Raw genomic sequence first — 17497 nt, forward strand, 5'->3', positions numbered from 1 at the left:
CCGCATAATGGCTGTTAGCACGATAACTTGACTGAGGTTGCACAGCACAGGCAGGACTGGGCTCGCTGTCCACTGTGCCGAAATAGCTCAGTTGGGAGAGTGTTAGACTGAAGATCTAAAGGTCCCTGGTTCGATCCCGGGTTTCGGCAGAACGCCTGCGATGTGCTTTTTCTGGCCGCCGCTGTCAAGTTGCTGGGCGGCATCAGATGTCCTTATTTCAGGGGAACTCTTGAGAACAACGCAGGCGAGAAGGTTCCGTAGTGTCATAGTTAGGACCATGCCGTTTGAATCCAGTGATCAGGGGTCACATCTCAGTGAAACCTGCTTTTCCTTCCAACAAGCATCTTGAAGTAAGAAGGTGAAGTAACGCATCTACTTGCTAAGGAGCCTGTAGAAGATTGACATGCATGCACCTTCTCCAAAAACTCTGCTCCTACAGAAGCATGGTGGGGGGCATCCTGATCTGTTGTGTCTCCGTGTGATGTGGAAACCGCTCCATGGTACAGGGGAATACCCTTCAGTGACTGGTGAGTCCTGCCGAGTGGGTCAGTGGGACAAGTTGTCCTCCCGTCAAGGATCTCTATGCCGAAGGGGCCGCATCCCCTTCGCTCCTCTCAGCTGGAAATAGGCAACGGCGCATGCTGGACAAGTTTTAGAGACCAATACACGATATCTTTTCCCAGACGGCTGAACTGATCACCTTGACGGAATTCCAACGTTCCGACAAAACTGCTACCTCAGCTGTACTCAAACATGTAAAGGTTTGCAGTATTCCCCCACTGCCTCATGCGTTCCTCGTTAGTATAGTGGACAGTATCTGCGCCTGTCACGCGGAAGACTGGGGTTCGATTCCCCGACGGGGAGGGCCTGTTGCTTTTGCTGCCCATGCAACCTGTGCTTTCTGAAAGGAGGACGATGCACCGCTGGCTTCTGGCAAGCGTGACTGCTTGCATGAGCCGGGTGCGCGAAAGCTCACATACTGGCTGGGAATGAAATGTGGGTCGGCTGCTTGGACGGCAGCTTCGCTCAGCTCTATTCCACCAAGGCTGCGAAAGCACCAGCTGACAAATGTATCTGCAGGTACGCTGGCTGAATTTGAAAGGAAACTCTCCGCAAAATCTTGTCGTTGAGAATGCAGAACACAGACTCTTTCCAGCACTGCTTGTGGTCTATGCATGGTAGTGTTCATCATCTTTGCCTTACTCCAAAGAGGTCCATGGTTCAAAGCCGGACGACAACATGCCACAGGGGTGTTTCTGCTGCCTTTAGGAAACGCTCCTAACCAAAAGGGATGGGATCAATCTGTCCTTTGTCTATGGTGGTTTCTCGATTAGTGCATTGGAAGTTTACCCCAACAGCTGTGGCCAATGTGAGCTTTGTCAGGAATGTGGCAATTAAATGACAGATCTCAATCCATTTGAGAAATTCAAAGTATCGTCCTCACTGGAAGAAGTGTTGAAGCTCAGGGGCATGCTCCAGTGCCAGCCGCTAACTCGTGCCTGATGGAAAGTGCTCTCGTCCTATGGGGACAAACTCCCCTTTGCAGATACCTCTGACGGTCGTGTCTCCATGCCAAGGCAACAACAGCCTAGGAAAAGATCCCCATGCACCTTATCTCCGTAGAAACTAGCATTCATTTGTCGCCGCATAATGGCTGTTAGCACGATAACTTGACTGAGGTTGCACAGCACAGGCAGGACTGGGCTCACTGCCCACTGTGCCGAAATAGCTCAGTTGGGAGAGCGTTAGACTGAAGATCTAAAGGTCTCTGGTTCGATCCCGGGTTTCGGCAGAACGCCTGCGATGTGCTTTTTCTGGCCGCCGCTGTCAAGTTGCTGGGCGGCATCAGATGTCCTTATTTCAGGGGAACTCTTGAGAACAACGCAGGCGAGAAGGTTCCGTAGTGTCATAGTTAGGACCATGCCGTTTGAATCCAGTGATCAGGGGTCACATCTCAGTGAAACCTGCTTTTCCTTCCAACAAGCATCTTGAAGTAAGAAGGTGAAGTAACGCATCTACTTGCTAAGGAGCCTGTAGAAGATTGACATGCATGCACCTTCTCCAAAAACTCTGCTCCTACAGAAGCATGGTGGGGGGCATCCTGATCTGTTGCGTCTCCGTGTGATGTGGAAACCGCTCCATGGTACAGGGGAATACCCTTCAGTGACTGGTGAGTCCTGCCGAGTGGGTCAGTGGGACAAATTGTCCTCCCGTCAAGGATCTCTATGCCGAAGGGGCCGCATCCCCTTCGCTCCTCTCAGCTGGAAATAGGCAACGGCGCATGCTGGACAAGTTTTAGAGACCAATACACGGTATCTTTTCCCAGACGGCTGAACTGATCACCTTGACGGAATTCCAACGTTCCGACAAAACTGCTACCTCAGCTGTACTCACACATGTAAAGGTTTGCAGTATTCCCCCACTGCCTCATGCGTTCCTCGTTAGTATAGTGGACAGTATCTGCGCCTGTCACGCGGAAGACCGGGGTTCGATTCCCCGACGGGGAGGGCCTGTTGCTTTTGCTGCCCATGCAACCTCTGCTTTCTGAAAGGAGGACGATGCACCGCTGGCTTCTGGCAAGCGTGACTGCTTGCATGAGCCGGGTGCGCGAAAGCTCACATACTGGCTGGGAATGAAATGTGGGTCGGCTGCTTGGACGGCAGCTTCGCTCAGCTCTATTCCACCAAGGCTGCGAAAGCACCAGCTGACAAATGTATCTGCAGGTACGCTGGCTGAATTTGAAAGGAAACTCTCCGCAAAATCTTGTCGTTGAGAATGCAGAACACAGACTCTTTCCAGCACTGCTTGTGGTCTATGCATGGTAGTGTTCATCATCTTTGCCTTACTCCAAAGAGGTCCATGGTTCAAAGCCGGACGACAACATGCCACAGGGGTGTTTCTGCTGCCTTTAGGAAACGCTCCTAACCAAAAGGGATGGGATCAATCTGTCCTTTGTCTATGGTGGTTTCTCGATTAGTGCATTGGAAGTTTACCCCAACAGCTGTGGCCAATGTGAGCTTTGTCAGGAATGTGGCAATTAAATGACAGATCTCAATCCATTTGAGAAATTCAAAGTATCGTCCTCACTGGAAGGAGTGTTGAAGCTCAGGGGCATGCTCCAGTGCCCCTGCAGACATCCCCACACAGGCACTTTCTGGGTAAGGCCTAAGGCAGTGCCGGACGTGACCTTCGTCATCCACGGCCGGAGGGGCGAGAGCACCGGCCGGGCTGGTTAGCTCAGTTGGTTAGAGCGTGGTGCTAATAACGCCAAGGTCGCGGGTTCGATCCCCGTACTGGCCACGTTTGCTTTTGCACCGCACTGTTTACCAGCAATGGGCTTGGTCTACCAAGTGCAGGCCATTGGGATTGCTGGACATGAAGTCCAAGCTAGGAGGAGAGTAACTTTGCTCCCGATCGGCACTGTGAAGGACGCTACAAGAGCGCACGTTTCTGACTGAGGCCATCGATGGCCGCTAACTCGTGCCTGATGGAAAGTGCTCTCGTCCTATGGGGACAAACTCCCCTTTGCGGATACCTCTGACGGTCGTGTCTCCATGCCAAGGCAACACCAGCCTAGGAAAAGATCCCCATGCAACTTATCTCCGTAGAAACTAGCATTCATTTGTCGCCGCATACTGGCTGTTAGCACGATAACTTGACTGAGGTTGCACAGCACAGGCAGGACTGGGCTCGCTGCCTGCTGTGCCGAAATAGCTCAGTTGGGAGAGCGTTAGACTGAAGATCTAAAGGTCCCTGGTTCGATCCCGGGTTTCGGCAGAACGCCTGCGACATGCTTTTTCTGGCCGCCGCTGTCAAGTTGCTGGGCGGCATCAGATGTCCTTATTTCAGGGGAACTCTTGAGAACAACGCAGGCAAGAAGGTTCCGTAGTGTCATAGTTAGGACCGTGCCGTTTGAATCCAGCGATCAGGGGTCACATCTCAGTGAAACCTGCCTTTCCTTCCAACAAGCATCTTGAAGTAAGAAGGTGAAGTAACGCATCTACTTGCTAAGGAGCCTGTAGAAGATTGACATGCATGCACCTTCTCCAAAAACTCTGCTCCTACAGAAGCATGGTGGAGGGCATCCTGATCTGTTGCGTCTCCGTGTGATGTGGAAACCGCTCCATGGTACAGGGGAATACCCTTCAGTGACTGGTGAGTCCTGCCGAGTGGGTCAGTGGGACAAGTTGTCCTCCCGTCAAGGATCTCTATGCCGAAGGGGCCGCATCCCCTTCGCTCATCTCAGCTGGAAATAGGCAACGGCGCATGCTGGACAAGTTTTAGAGACCAATACACGGTATCTTTTCCCAGACGGCTGAACTGATCACCTTGACGGAATTCCAACGTTCCGACAAAACTGCTACCTCAGCTGTACTCAGACATGTAAAGGTTTGCAGTATTCCCCCGCCGCCTCATGCGTTCCTCGTTAGTATAGTGGACAGAATCTCCGCCTGTCACGCGGGAGACCGGGGTTCGATTCCCCGACGGGGAGGGCCTGTTGCTTTTGCTGCCCATGCAACCTGTGCTTTCTGAAAGGAGGACGATGCACCGCTGGCTTCTGGCAAGCGTGACTGCTTGCATGAGCCGAGTGCGCGAAAGCTCACATACTGGCTGGGAATGAAATGTGGGTCGGCTGCTTGGACGGCAGCTTCGCTCAGCTCTATTCCACCAAGGCTGCGAAAGCACCAGCTGACAAATGTATCTGCAGGTACGCTGGCTGAATTTGAAAGGAAACTCTCCGCAAAATCTTGTCGTTGAGAATGCAGAACACAGACTCTTTCCAGCACTGCTTGTGGTCTATGCATGGTAGTGTTCATCATCTTTGCCTTACTCCAAAGAGGTCCATGGTTCAAAGCCGGACGACAACATGCCACAGGGGTGTTTCTGCTGCCTTTAGGAAACGCTCCTAACCAAAAGGGATGGGATCAATCTGTCCTTTGTCTATGGTGGTTTCTCGATTAGTGCATTGGAAGTTTACCCCAACAGCTGTGGCCAATGTGAGCTTTGTCAGGAATGTGGCAATTAAATGACAGATCTCAATCCATTTGAGAAATTCAAAGTATCGTCCTCACTGGAAGGAGTGTTGAAGCTCAGGGGCATGCTCCAGTGCCCCTGCAGACATCCCCACACAGGCACTTTCTGGGTAAGGCCTAAGGCAGTGCCGGACGTGACCTTCGTCATCCACGGCCGGAGGGGCGAGGGCACCGGCCGGGCCGGTTAGCTCAGTTGGTTAGAGCGTGGTGCTAATAACGCCAAGGTCGCGGGTTCGATCCCCGTACTGGCCACATCTGCTTTTGCACCGCACTGTTTACCAGCAATGGGCTTGGTCTACCAAGTGCAGGCCATTGGGATTGCTGGACATGAAGTCCAAGCTAGGAGGAGAGTAACTTTGCTCCCGATCGGCACTGTGAAGGACGCTACAAGAGCGCACGTTTCTGACTGAGGCCATCGATGGCCGCTAACTTGTGCCTGATGGAAAGTGCTCTCGTCCTATGGGGACAAACTCCCCTTTGCGGATACCTCTGACGGTCGTGTCTCCATGCCAAGGCAACACCAGCCTAGGAAAAGATCCCCATGCACCTTATCTCCGTAGAAACTAGCATTCATTTGTCGCCGCATACTGGCTGTTAGCACGATAACTTGACTGAGGTTGCACAGCACAGGCAGGACTGGGCTCGCCGCCCACCGTGCTGAAATAGCTCAGTTGGGAAAGCGTTAGACTGAAGATCTAAAGGTCCCTGGTTCGATCCCGGGTTTCGGCAGAACGCCTGCGACATGCTTTTTCTGGCTGCCGCTGTCAAGTTGCTGGGCGGCATCAGATGTCCTTATTTCAGGGGAACTCTTGAGAACAACGCAGGCGAGAAGGTTCCGTAGTGTCATAGTTAGGACCGTGCCGTTTGAATCCAGCGATCAGGGGTCACATCTCAGTGAAACCTGCCTTTCCTTCCAACAAGCATCTTGAAGTAAGAAGGTGAAGTAACGCATCTACTTGCTAAGGAGCCTGTAGAAGATTGACATGCATGCACCTTCTCCAAAAACTCTGCTCCTACAGAAGCATGGTGGAGGGCATCCTGATCTGTTGCGTCTCCGTGTGATGTGGAAACCACTCCATGGTACAGGGGAATACCCTTCAGTGACTGGTGAGTCCTGCCGAGTGGGTCAGTGGGACAAGTTGTCCTCCCGTCAAGGATCTCTATGCCGAAGGGGCCGCATCCCCTTCGCTCCTCTCAGCTGGAAATAGGCAACGGCGCATGCTGGACAAGTTTTAGAGACCAATACACGGTATCTTTTCCCAGACTGCTGAACTGATCACCTTGACGGAATTCCAACGTTCCGACAAAACTGCTACCTCAGCTGTACTCAGACATGTAAAGGTTTGCAGTATTCCCCCACCGCCTCATGCGTTCCTCGATAGTATAGTGGACAGTATCTCCGCCTGTCACGCGGAAGACCGGGGTTCGATTCCCCGACAGGGAGGGCCTGCCGCTTTTGCTGCCCATGCAACCTCTGCTTTCTGAAAGGAGGACGATGCACCGCTGGCTTCTGGCAAGCGTGACTGCTTGCATGAGCCGGGTGCGTGAAAGCTCACATACTGGCTGGGAATGAAATGTGGGTCGGCTGCTTGGACGGCAGCTTCGCTCAGCTCTATTCCACCAAGGCTGCGAAAGCACCAGCTGACAAATGTATCTGCAGGTACGCTGGCTGAATTTGAAAGGAAACTCTCCGCAAAATCTTGCCGTTGAGAATGCAGAACACAGACTCTTTCCAGCACTGCTTGTGGTCTATGCATGGTAGTGTTCATCATCTTTGCCTTACTCCAAAGAGGTCCATGGTTCAAAGCCGGACGACAACATGCCACAGGGGTGTTTCTGCTGCCTTTAGGAAACGCTCCTAACCAAAAGGGATGGGATCAATCTGTCCTTTGTCTATGGTGGTTTCTCGATTAGTGCATTGGAAGTTTACCCCAACAGCTGTGGCCAATGTCAGCTTTGTCAGGAATGTGGCAATTAAATGACAGATCTCAATCCATTTGAGAAATTCAAAGTATCGTCCTCACTGGAAGGAGTGTTGAAGCTCAGGGGCATGCTCCAGTGCCCCTGCAGACATCCCCACACAGGCACTTTCTGGGTAAGGCCTAAGGCAGTGCCGGACATGACCTTCGTCATCCACGGCCGGAGGGGCGAGGGCACCGGCCGGGCCGTTTAGCTCAGTTGGTTAGAGCGTGGTGCTAATAACGCCAAGGTCGCGGGTTCGATCCCCGTACTGGCCACATCTGCTTTTGCACCGCACTGTTTACCAGCAATGGGCTTGGTCTACCAAGTGCAGGCCATTGGGATTGCTGGACATGAAGTCCAAGCTAGGAGGAGAGTAACTTTGCTCCTGATTGGCACTGTGAAGGACGCTACAAGAGCGCACGTTTCTGACTGAGGCCATCGATAGCCGCTAACTCATGCCTGATGGAAAGTGCTCTCGTCCTATGGGGACAAACTCCCCTTTGCGGATACCTCTGACGGTCATGTCTCCATGCCAAGGCAACACCAGCCTAGGAAAAGATCCCCATGCACCTTATCTCCGTAGAAACTAGCATTCATTTGTCGCCGCATACTGGCTGTTAGCACGATAACTTGACTGAGGTTGCACAGCACAGGCAGGACTGGGCTCGCTGCCCACCGTGCCGAAATAGCTCAGTTGGGAGAGCGTTAGACTGAAGATCTAAAGGTCCCTGGTTCGATCCCGGGTTTCGGCAGAACGCCTGCGACATGCTTTTTCTGGCCGCCGCTGTCAAGTTGCTGGGCGGCATCAGATGTCCTTATTTCAGGGGAACTCTTGAGAACAACGCAGGCGAGAAGGTTCCGTAGTGTCATAGTTAGGACCGTGCCGTTTGAATCCAGCGATCAGGGGTCACATCTCAGTGAAACCTGCCTTTCCTTCCAACAAGCATCTTGAAGTAAGAAGGTGAAGTAACGCATCTACTTGCTAAGGAGCCTGTAGAAGATTGACATGCATGCACCTTCTCCAAAAACTCTGCTCCTACAGAAGCATGGTGGAGGGCATCCTGATCTGTTGCGTCTCCGTGTGATGTGGAAACCGCTCCATGGTACAGGGGAATACCCTTCAGTGACTGGTGAGTCCTGCCGAGTGGGTCAGTGGGACAAGTTGTCCTCCCGTCAAGGATCTCTATGCCGAAGGGGCCGCATCCCCTTCTCTCCTCTCAGCTGGAAATAGGCAACGGCGCATGCTGGACAAGTTTTAGAGACCAATACACGGTATCTTTTCCCAGACGGCTGAACTGATCACCTTGACGGAATTCCAACGTTCCGACAAAACTGCTACCTCAGCTGTACTCAGACATGTAAAGGTTTGCAGTATTCCCCCGCCGCCTCATGCGTTCCTCGTTAGTATAGTGGACAGTATCTCCGCCTGTCACGCGGAAGACCGGGGTTCGATTCCCCGACGGGGAGGGCCTGTTGCTTTTGCTGCCCATGCAACCTCTGCTTTCTGAAAGGAGGACGATGCACCGCTGGCTTCTGGCAAGCGTGACTGCTTGCATGAGCCGGGTGCGCGAAAGCTCACATACTGGCTGGGAATGAAATGTGGGTCGGCTGCTTGGACGGCAGCTTCGCTCAGCTCTATTCCACCAAGGCTGCGAAAGCACCAGCTGACAAATGTATCTGCAGGTACGCTGGCTGAATTTGAAAGGAAACTCTCCGCAAAATCTTGTCGTTGAGAATGCAGAACACAGACTCTTTCCAGCACTGCTTGTGGTCTATGCATGGTAGTGTTCATCATCTTTGCCTTACTCCAAAGAGGTCCATGGTTCAAAGCCGGACGACAACATGCCACAGGGGTGTTTCTGCTGCCTTTAGGAAACGCTCCTAACCAAAAGGGATGGGATCAATCTGTCCTTTGTCTATGGTGGTTTCTCGATTAGTGCATTGGAAGTTTACCCCAACAGCTGTGGCCAATGTCAGCTTTGTCAGGAATGTGGCAATTAAATGACAGATCTCAATCCATTTGAGAAATTCAAAGTATCGTCCTCACTGGAAGGAGTGTTGAAGCTCAGGGGCATGCTCCAGTGCCCCTGCAGACATCCCCACACAGGCACTTTCTGGGTAAGGCCTAAGGCAGTGCCGGACGTGACCTTTGTCATCCACGGCCGGAGGGGCAAGGGCATCGGCCGTGCCGGTTAGCTCAGTTGGTTAGAGCGTGGTGCTAATAACGCCAAGGTCGCGGGTTCGATCCCCGTACTGGCCACATCTGCTTTTGCACCGCACTGTTTACCAGCAATGGGCTTGGTCTACCAAGTGCAGGCCATTGGGATTGCTGGACATGAAGTCCAAGCTAGGAGGAGAGTAACTTTGCTCCCGATCAGCACTGTGAAGGACGCTACAAGAGCGCACGTTTCTGACTGAGGCCATCGATAGCCGCTAACTCGTGCCTGATGGAAAGTGCTCTCGTCCTATGGGGACAAACTCCCCTTTGCGGATACCTCTGACGGTCGTGTCTCCATGCCAAGGCAACACCAGCCTAGGAAAAGATCCCCATGCACCTTATCTCCGTAGAAACTAGCATTCATTTGTCGCCGCATACTGGCTGTTAGCACGATAACTTGACTGAGGTTGCACAGCACAGGCAGGATTGGGCTCACTGCCCACCGTGCTGAAATAGCTCAGTTGGGAAAGCGTTAGACTGAAAATCTAAAGGTCGCTGGTTCGATCCCGGGTTTCGGCAGAACGCCTGCGACATGCTTTTTCTGGCCGCCGCTCTCAAGTTGCTGGGCGGCATCAGATGTCCTTATTTCAGGGGAACTCTTGAGAACAACGCAGGCGAGAAGGTTCCGTAGTGTCATAGTTAGGACCGTGCCGTTTGAATCCAGCGATCAGGGGTCACATCTCAGTGAAACCTGCCTTTCCTTCCAACAAGCATCTTGAAGTAAGAAGGTGAAGTAACGCATCTACTTGCTAAGGAGCCTGTAGAAGATTGACATGCATGCACCTTCTCCAAAAACTCTGCTCCTACAGAAGCATGGTGGAGGGCATCCTGATCTGTTGCGTCTCCGTGTGATGTGGAAACCGCTCCATGGTACAGGGGAATACCCTTCAGTGACTGGTGAGTCCTGCCGAGTGGGTCAGTGGGACAAGTTGTCCTCCCGTCAAGGATCTCTATGCCGAAGGGGCCGCATCCCCTTCGCTCCTCTCAGCTGGAAATAGGCAACGGCGCATGCTGGACAAGTTTTAGAGACCAATACACGGTATCTTTTCCCAGACGGCTGAACTGATCACCTTGACGGAATTCCAACGTTCCGACAAAACTGCTACCTCAGCTGTACTCAGACATGTAAAGGTTTGCAGTATTCCCCCACCGCCTCATGCGTTCCTCGTTAGTATAGTGGACAGTATCTCCGCCTGTCACGCGGAAGACCAGGGTTCGATTCCCCGACGGGCAGGGCCTGTCGCTTTTGCTGCCCATGCAACCTGTGCTTTCTGAAAGGAGGACGATGCACCGCTGGCTTCTGGCAAGCGTGACTGCTTGCATGAGCCGGGTGCGCGAAAGCTCACATACTGGCTGGGAATGAAATGTGGGTCGGCTGCTTGGACGGCAGCTTCGCTCAGCTCTATTCCACCAAGGCTGCGAAAGCACCAGCTGACAAATGTATCTGCAGGTACGCTGGCTGAATTTGAAAGGAAACTCTCTGCAAAATCTTGTCGTTGAGAATGCAGAACACAGACTCTTTCCAGCACTGCTTGTGGTCTATGCATGGTAGTGTTCATCATCTTTGCCTTACTCCAAAGAGGTCCATGGTTCAAAGCCGGACGACAACATGCCACAGGGGTGTTTCTGCTGCCTTTAGGAAACGCTCCTAACCAAAAGGGATGGGATCAATCTGTCCTTTGTCTATGGTGGTTTCTCGATTAGTGCATTGGAAGTTTACCCCAACAGCTGTGGCCAATGTGAGCTTTGTCAGGAATGTGGCAATTAAATGACAGATCTCAATCCATTTGAGAAATTCAAAGTATCGTCCTCACTGTAAGGAGTGTTGAAGCTCAGGGGCATGCTCCAGTGCCCCTGCAGACATCCCCACACAGGCACTTTCTGGGTAAGGCCTAAGGCAGTGCCGGACGTGACCTTCGTCATCCACGGCCGGAGGGGCGAGGGCACCGGCCGGGCCGGTTAGCTCAGTTGGTTAGAGCGTGGTGCTAATAACGCCAAGGTCGCGGGTTCAATCCCTGTACTGGCCACATCTGCTTTTGCACCGCACTGTTTACCAGCAATGGGCTTGGTCTACCAAGTGCAGGCCATTGGGATTGCTGGACATGAAGTCCAAGCTAGGAGGAGAGTAACTTTGCTCCCGATCGGCACTGTGAAGGACGCTACAAGAGCGCACGTTTCTGACTGAGGCCATCGATGGCCGCTAACTCGTGCCTGATGGAAAGTGCTCTCGTCCTATGGGGACAAACTCCCCTTTGCGGATACCTCTGACGGTCGTGTCTCCATGCCAAGGCAACACCAGCCTAGGAAAAGATCCCCATGCACCTTATCTCCGTAGAAACTAGCATTCATTTGTCGCCGCATACTGGCTGTTAGCACGATAACTTGACTGAGGTTGCACAGCACAGGCAGGACTGGGCTTGCTGCCCGCTGTGCCAAAATAGCTCAGTTGGGAGAGCGTTAGACTGAAGATCTAAAGGTCCCTGGTTCGATCCCGGGTTTCGGCAGAACGCCTGCGACATGCTTTTTCTGGCCGCCGCTGTCAAGTTGCTGGGCGGCATCAGATGTCCTTATTTCAGGGGAACTCTTGAGAACAACGCAGGCGAGAAGGTTCCGTAGTGTCATAGTTAGGACCGTGCCGTTTGAATCCAGCGATCAGGGGTCACATCTCAGTGAAACCTGCCTTTCCTTCCAACAAGCATCTTGAAGTAAGAAGGTGAAGTAACGCATCTACTTGCTAAGGAGCCTGTAGAAGATTGACATGCATGCACCTTCTCCAAAAACTCTGCTCCTACAGAAGCATGGTGGAGGGCATCCTGATCTGTTGCGTCTCCGTGTGATGTGGAAACCGCTCCATGGTACAGGGGAATACCCTTCAGTGACTGGTGAGTCCTGCCGAGTGGGTCAGTGGGACAAGTTGTCCTCCCGTCAAGGATCTCTATGCCGAAGGGGCCGCATCCCCTTCGCTCATCTCAGCTGGAAATAGGCAACGGCGCATGCTGGACAAGTTTTAGAGACCAATACACGGTATCTTTTCCCAGACGGCTGAACTGATCACCTTGACGGAATTCCAACGTTCCGACAAAACTGCTACCTCAGCTGTACTCAGACATGTAAAGGTTTGCAGTAATCCCCCACCCCCTCATGCGTTCCTCGTTAGTATAGTGGACAGTATCTCCGCCTGTCACGCGGAAGACCGGGGTTCGATTCCCCGACGTGGAGGGGCTGTTGCTTTTGCTGCCCATGCAACCTCTGCTTTCTGAAAGGAGGACGATGCACCGCTGGCTTCTGGCAAGCGTGACTGCTTGCATGAGCCGGGTGCGCGAAAGCTCACATACTGGCTGGGAATGAAATGTGGGTCGGCTGCTTGGACGGCAGCTTCGCTCAGCTCTATTCCACCAAGGCTGCGAAAGCACCAGCTGACAAATGTATCTGCAGGTACGCTGGCTGAATTTGAAAGGAAACTCTCCGCAAAATCTTGTCGTTGAGAATGCAGAACACAGACTCTTTCCAGCACTGCTTGTGGTCTATGCATGGTAGTGTTCATCATCTTTGCCTTACTCCAAAGAGGTCCATGGTTCAAAGCCGGACGACAACATGCCACAGGGGTGTTTCTGCTGCCTTTAGGAAACGCTCCTAACCAAAAGGGATGGGATCAATCTGTCCTTTGTCTATGGTGGTTTCTCGATTAGTGCATTGGAAGTTTACCCCAACAGCTGTGGCCAATGTGAGCTTTGTCAGGAATGTGGCAATTAAATGACAGATCTCAATCCATTTGAGAAATTCAAAGTATCGTCCTCACTGGAAGGAGTGTTGAAGCTCAGGGGCATGCTCCAGTGCCCCTGCAGACATCCCCACACAGGCACTTTCTGGGTAAGGCCTAAGGCAGTGCCGGACGTGACCTTCGTCATCCACGGCCGGAGGGGCGAGGGCACCGGCCGGGCCGGTTAGCTCAGTTGGTTAGAGCGTGGTGCTAATAACGCCAAGGTCGCGGGTTCGATCCCCGTACTGGCCACCTCTGCTTTTGCACCGCACTGTTTACCAGCAATGGGCTTGGTCTACCAAGTGCAGGCCATTGGGATTGCTGGACATGAAGTCCAAGCTAGGAGGAGAGTAACTTTGCTCCCGATCGGCACTGTGAAGGACGCTACAAGAGCGCACGTTTCTGACTGAGGCCATCGATGGCCGCTAACTCGTGCCTGATGGAAAGTGCTCTCGTCCTATGGGGACAAACTCCCCTTTGCGGATACCTCTGACGGTCGTGTCTCCATGCCAAGGCAACACCAGCCTAGGAAAAGATCCCCATGCACCTTATCTCCGTAGAAACTAGCATTCATTTGTCGCCGCATACTGGCTGTTAGCACGATAACTTGACTGAGGTTGCACAGCACAGGCAGGACTGGGCTCGCTGCCCGCTGTGCCGAAATAGCTCAGTTGGGAGAGCGTTAGACTGAAGATCTAAAGGTCCCTGGTTCGATCCCGGGTTTCCGCAGAACGCCTGCGACATGCTTTTTCTGGCCGCCGCTGTCAAGTTGCTGGGCGGCATCAGATGTCCTTATTTCAGGGGAACTCTTGAGAACAACGCAGGCGAGAAGGTTCCGTAGTGTCATAGTTAGGACCGTGCCGTTTGAATTCAGCGATCAGGGGTCACATCTCAGTGAAACCTGCCTTTCCTTCCAACAAGCATCTTGAAGTAAGAAGGTGAAGTAACGCATCTACTTGCTAAGGAGCCTGTAGAAGATTGACATGCATGCACCTTCTCCAAAAACTCTGCTCCTACAGAAGCATGGTGGAGGGCATCCTGATCTGTTGCGTCTCCGTGTGATGTGGAAACCGCTCCATGGTACAGGGGAATACCCTTCAGTGACTGGTGAGTCCTGCCGATTGGGTCAGTGGGACAAGTTGTCCTCCCGTCAAGGATCTCTATGCCGAAGGGGCCGCATCCCCTTCTCTCCTCTCAGCTGGAAATAGGCAACGGCGCATGCTGGACAAGTTTTAGAGACCAATACACGGTATCTTTTCCCAGACGGCTGAACTGATCACCTTGACGGAATTCCAACGTTCCGACAAAACTGCTACCTCAGCTGTACTCAGACATGTAAAGGTTTGCAGTATTCCCCCGCCGCCTCATGCGTTCCTCGTTAGTATAGTGGACAGTATCTCCGCCTGTCACGCGGAAGACCGGGGTTCGATTCCCCGACGGGGAGGGCCTGTTGCTTTTGCTGCCCATGCAACCTCTGCTTTCTGAAAGGAGGACGATGCACCGCTGGCTTCTGGCAAGCGTGACTGCTTGCATGAGCCGGGTGCGCGAAAGCTCACATACTGGCTGGGAATGAAATGTGGGTCGGCTGCTTGGACGGCAGCTTCGCTCAGCTCTATTCCACCAAGGCTGCGAAAGCACCAGCTGACAAATGTATCTGCAGGTACGCTGGCTGAATTTGAAAGGAAACTCTCCGCAAAATCTTGTCGTTGAGAATGCAGAACACAGACTCTTTCCAGCACTGCTTGTGGTCTATGCATGGTAGTGTTCATCATATTTGCCTTACTCCAAAGAGGTCCATGGTTCAAAGCTGGATGACAACATGCCACAGGGGTGTTTCTGCTGCCTTTAGGAAACGCTCCTAACCAAAAGGGATGGGATCAATCTGTCCTTTGTCTATGGTGGTTTCTCGATTAGTGCATTGGAAGTTTACCCCAACAGCTGTGGCCAATGTGAGCTTTGTCAGGAATGTGGCAATTAAATGACAGATCTCAATCCATTTGAGAAATTCAAAGTATCGTCCTCACTGGAAGGAGTGTTGAAGCTCAGGGGCATGCTCCAGTGCCCCTGCAGACATCCCCACACAGGCACTTTCTGGGTAAGGCCTAAGGCAGTGCCGGACGTGACTTTCGTCATCCACGGCCGGAGGGGCGAGGGCACCGGCCGGGCCGGTTAGCTCAGTTGGTTAGAGCGTGGTGCTAATAACGCCAAGGTCGCGGGTTCGATCCCCGTACTGGCCACATCTTCTTTTGCACCGCACTGTTTACCAGCAATGGGCTTGGTCTACCAAGTGCAGGCCATTGGGATTGCTGGACATGAAGTCCAAGCTAGGAGGAGAGTAACTTTGCTCCCGATCGGCACTGTGAAGGACGCTACAAGAGCGCACGTTTCTGACTGAGGCCATCGATGGCCGCTAACTCGTGCCTGATGGAAAGTGCTCTCGTCCTATGGGGACAAACTCCCCTTTGCGGATACCTCTGACGGTCGTGTCTCCATGCCAAGGCAACACCAGCCTAGGAAAAGATCCCCATGCACCTTATCTCCGTAGAAACTAGCATTCATTTGTCGCCGCATACTGGCTGTTAGCACGATAACTTGACTGAGGTTGCACAGCACAGGCAGGACTGGGCTCGCTGCCCGCTGTGCCGAAATAGCTCAGTTGGGAGAGCGTTAGACTGAAGATCTAAAGGTCCCTGGTTCGATCCTGGGTTTCGGCAGAACGCCTGCGACATGCTTTTTCTGGCCGCCGCTGTCAAGTTGCTGGGCGGCATCAGATGTCCTTATTTCAGGGGAACTCTTGAGAACAACGCAGGCGAGAAGGTTCCGTAGTGTCATAGTTAGGACCGTGCCGTTTGAATCCAGCGATCAGGGGTCACATCTCAGTGAAACCTGCCTTTCCTTCCAACAAGCATCTTGAAGTAAGAAGGTGAAGTAACGCATCTACTTGCTAAGGAGCCTGTAGAAGATTGACATGCATGCACCTTCTCCAAAAACTCTGCTCCTACAGAAGCATGGTGGAGGGCATCCTGATCTGTTGCGTCTCCGTGTGATGTGGAAACCGCTCCATGGTACAGGGGAATACCCTTCAGTGACTGGTGAGTCCTGCCGAGTGGGTCAGTGGGACAAGTTGTCCTCCCGTCAAGGATCTCTATGCCGAAGGGGCCGCATCCCCTTCGCTCATCTCAGCTGGAAATAGGCAACGGCGCATGCTGGACAAGTTTTAGAGACCAATACACGGTATCTTTTCCCAGACGGCTGAACTGATCACCTTGACGGAATTCCAACGTTCCGACAAAACTGCTACCTCAGCTGTACTCAGACATGTAAAGGTTTGCAGTATTCCCCCACCGCCTCATGCGTTCCTCGTTAGTATAGTGGACAGTATCTCCGCCTGTCACGCGGAAGACCGGGGTTCGATTCCCCGACGGGGAGGGCCTGTTGCTTTTGCTGCCCATGCAACCTGTGCTTTCTGAAAGGAGGACGATGCACCGCTGGCTTCTGGCAAGCGTGACTGCTTGCATGAGCCGGGTGCGCGAAAGCTCACATACTGGCTGGGAATGAAATGTGGGTCGGCTGCTTGGACGGCAGCTTCGCTCAGCTCTATTCCACCAAGGCTGCGAAAGCACCAGCTGACAAATGTATCTGCAGGTACGCTGGCTGAATTTGAAAGAAACTCTCCGCAAAATCTTGTCGTTGAGAATGCAGAACACAGACTCTTTCCAGCACTGCTTGTGGTCTATGCATGGTAGTGTTCATCATCTTTGCCTTACTCCAAAGAGGTCCATGGTTCAAAGCCGGACGACAACATGCCACAGGGGTGTTTCTGCTACCTTTAGGAAACGCTCCTAACCAAAAGGGATGGGATCAATCTGTCCTTTGTCTATGGTGGTTTCTCGATTAGTGCATTGGAAGTTTACCCCAACAGCTGTGGCCAATGTGAGCTTTGTCAGGAATGTGGCAATTAAATGACAGATCTCAATCCATTTGAGAAATTCAAAGTATCGTCCTCACTGGAAGGAGTGTTGAAGCTCAGGGGCATGCTCCAGTGCCCCTGCAGACATCCCCACACAGGCACTTTCTGGGTAAGGCCTAAGGCAGTGCCGGACGTGACCTTCGTCATCCACGGCCGGAGGGGCGAGGGCACCGGCTGGGCCGGTTAGCTCAGTTGGTTAGAGCGTGGTGCTAATAACGCCAAGGTCGCGGGTTCGATCCCCGTACTGGCCACATCTGCTTTTGCACCTCACTGTTTACCAGCAATGGGCTTGGTCTACCAAGTGCAGGCCATTGGGATTGCTGGACATGAAGTCCAAGCTAGGAGGAGAGTAACTTTGCTCCCGATCGGCACTGTGAAGGACGCTACAAGAGCGCACGTTTCTGACTGAGGCCATCGATGGCCGCTAACTCGTGCCTGATGGAAAGTGCTCTCGTCCTATGGGGACAAACTCCCCTTTGCGGATACCTCTGACGGTCGTGTCTCCATGCCAAGGCAACACCAGCCTAGGAAAAGATCCCCATGCACCTTATCTC

The 17497-nt window shown here is 52.8% G+C and overlaps 18 non-coding genes across 18 annotated transcripts; all 18 read left to right on the forward strand.

The window, feature by feature from the left end:
* Positions 1-76: 76 nt before the first annotated feature.
* trnaf-gaa (transfer RNA phenylalanine (anticodon GAA)) lies at positions 77-149 on the forward strand. The gene has a single exon. It is a non-coding gene; the product is annotated as a tRNA-Phe (tRNA).
* Positions 150-1719: 1570 nt separating this feature from the next.
* Positions 1720-1792, forward strand: trnaf-gaa (transfer RNA phenylalanine (anticodon GAA)). Its single transcript has one exon. It is a non-coding gene; the product is annotated as a tRNA-Phe (tRNA).
* Positions 1793-3226: 1434 nt separating this feature from the next.
* On the forward strand, positions 3227-3300 carry trnai-aau (transfer RNA isoleucine (anticodon AAU)). Its single transcript has one exon. It is a non-coding gene; the product is annotated as a tRNA-Ile (tRNA).
* Positions 3301-3704: 404 nt separating this feature from the next.
* Positions 3705-3777, forward strand: trnaf-gaa (transfer RNA phenylalanine (anticodon GAA)). The gene has a single exon. It is a non-coding gene; the product is annotated as a tRNA-Phe (tRNA).
* Positions 3778-5211: 1434 nt separating this feature from the next.
* Positions 5212-5285, forward strand: trnai-aau (transfer RNA isoleucine (anticodon AAU)). The gene has a single exon. It is a non-coding gene; the product is annotated as a tRNA-Ile (tRNA).
* A 404-nt stretch (positions 5286-5689) lies between these two features.
* trnaf-gaa (transfer RNA phenylalanine (anticodon GAA)) lies at positions 5690-5762 on the forward strand. The gene has a single exon. It is a non-coding gene; the product is annotated as a tRNA-Phe (tRNA).
* Positions 5763-7196: 1434 nt separating this feature from the next.
* trnai-aau (transfer RNA isoleucine (anticodon AAU)) lies at positions 7197-7270 on the forward strand. The gene has a single exon. It is a non-coding gene; the product is annotated as a tRNA-Ile (tRNA).
* Positions 7271-7674: 404 nt separating this feature from the next.
* trnaf-gaa (transfer RNA phenylalanine (anticodon GAA)) lies at positions 7675-7747 on the forward strand. The gene has a single exon. It is a non-coding gene; the product is annotated as a tRNA-Phe (tRNA).
* A 643-nt stretch (positions 7748-8390) lies between these two features.
* Positions 8391-8462, forward strand: trnad-guc (transfer RNA aspartic acid (anticodon GUC)). Its single transcript has one exon. It is a non-coding gene; the product is annotated as a tRNA-Asp (tRNA).
* A 719-nt stretch (positions 8463-9181) lies between these two features.
* Positions 9182-9255, forward strand: trnai-aau (transfer RNA isoleucine (anticodon AAU)). Its single transcript has one exon. It is a non-coding gene; the product is annotated as a tRNA-Ile (tRNA).
* A 1911-nt stretch (positions 9256-11166) lies between these two features.
* On the forward strand, positions 11167-11240 carry trnai-aau (transfer RNA isoleucine (anticodon AAU)). Its single transcript has one exon. It is a non-coding gene; the product is annotated as a tRNA-Ile (tRNA).
* Positions 11241-11644: 404 nt separating this feature from the next.
* On the forward strand, positions 11645-11717 carry trnaf-gaa (transfer RNA phenylalanine (anticodon GAA)). The gene has a single exon. It is a non-coding gene; the product is annotated as a tRNA-Phe (tRNA).
* A 1434-nt stretch (positions 11718-13151) lies between these two features.
* trnai-aau (transfer RNA isoleucine (anticodon AAU)) lies at positions 13152-13225 on the forward strand. The gene has a single exon. It is a non-coding gene; the product is annotated as a tRNA-Ile (tRNA).
* A 1120-nt stretch (positions 13226-14345) lies between these two features.
* On the forward strand, positions 14346-14417 carry trnad-guc (transfer RNA aspartic acid (anticodon GUC)). The gene has a single exon. It is a non-coding gene; the product is annotated as a tRNA-Asp (tRNA).
* A 719-nt stretch (positions 14418-15136) lies between these two features.
* Positions 15137-15210, forward strand: trnai-aau (transfer RNA isoleucine (anticodon AAU)). The gene has a single exon. It is a non-coding gene; the product is annotated as a tRNA-Ile (tRNA).
* A 404-nt stretch (positions 15211-15614) lies between these two features.
* On the forward strand, positions 15615-15687 carry trnaf-gaa (transfer RNA phenylalanine (anticodon GAA)). Its single transcript has one exon. It is a non-coding gene; the product is annotated as a tRNA-Phe (tRNA).
* A 643-nt stretch (positions 15688-16330) lies between these two features.
* Positions 16331-16402, forward strand: trnad-guc (transfer RNA aspartic acid (anticodon GUC)). Its single transcript has one exon. It is a non-coding gene; the product is annotated as a tRNA-Asp (tRNA).
* Positions 16403-17120: 718 nt separating this feature from the next.
* trnai-aau (transfer RNA isoleucine (anticodon AAU)) lies at positions 17121-17194 on the forward strand. Its single transcript has one exon. It is a non-coding gene; the product is annotated as a tRNA-Ile (tRNA).
* The last annotated feature ends 303 nt before the right edge of the window (positions 17195-17497 follow it).

The sequence above is a fragment of the Salminus brasiliensis genome, chromosome 22 (assembly GCF_030463535.1).
Source record: "Salminus brasiliensis chromosome 22, fSalBra1.hap2, whole genome shotgun sequence".
Taxonomy (NCBI): domain Eukaryota; kingdom Metazoa; phylum Chordata; class Actinopteri; order Characiformes; family Bryconidae; genus Salminus; species Salminus brasiliensis.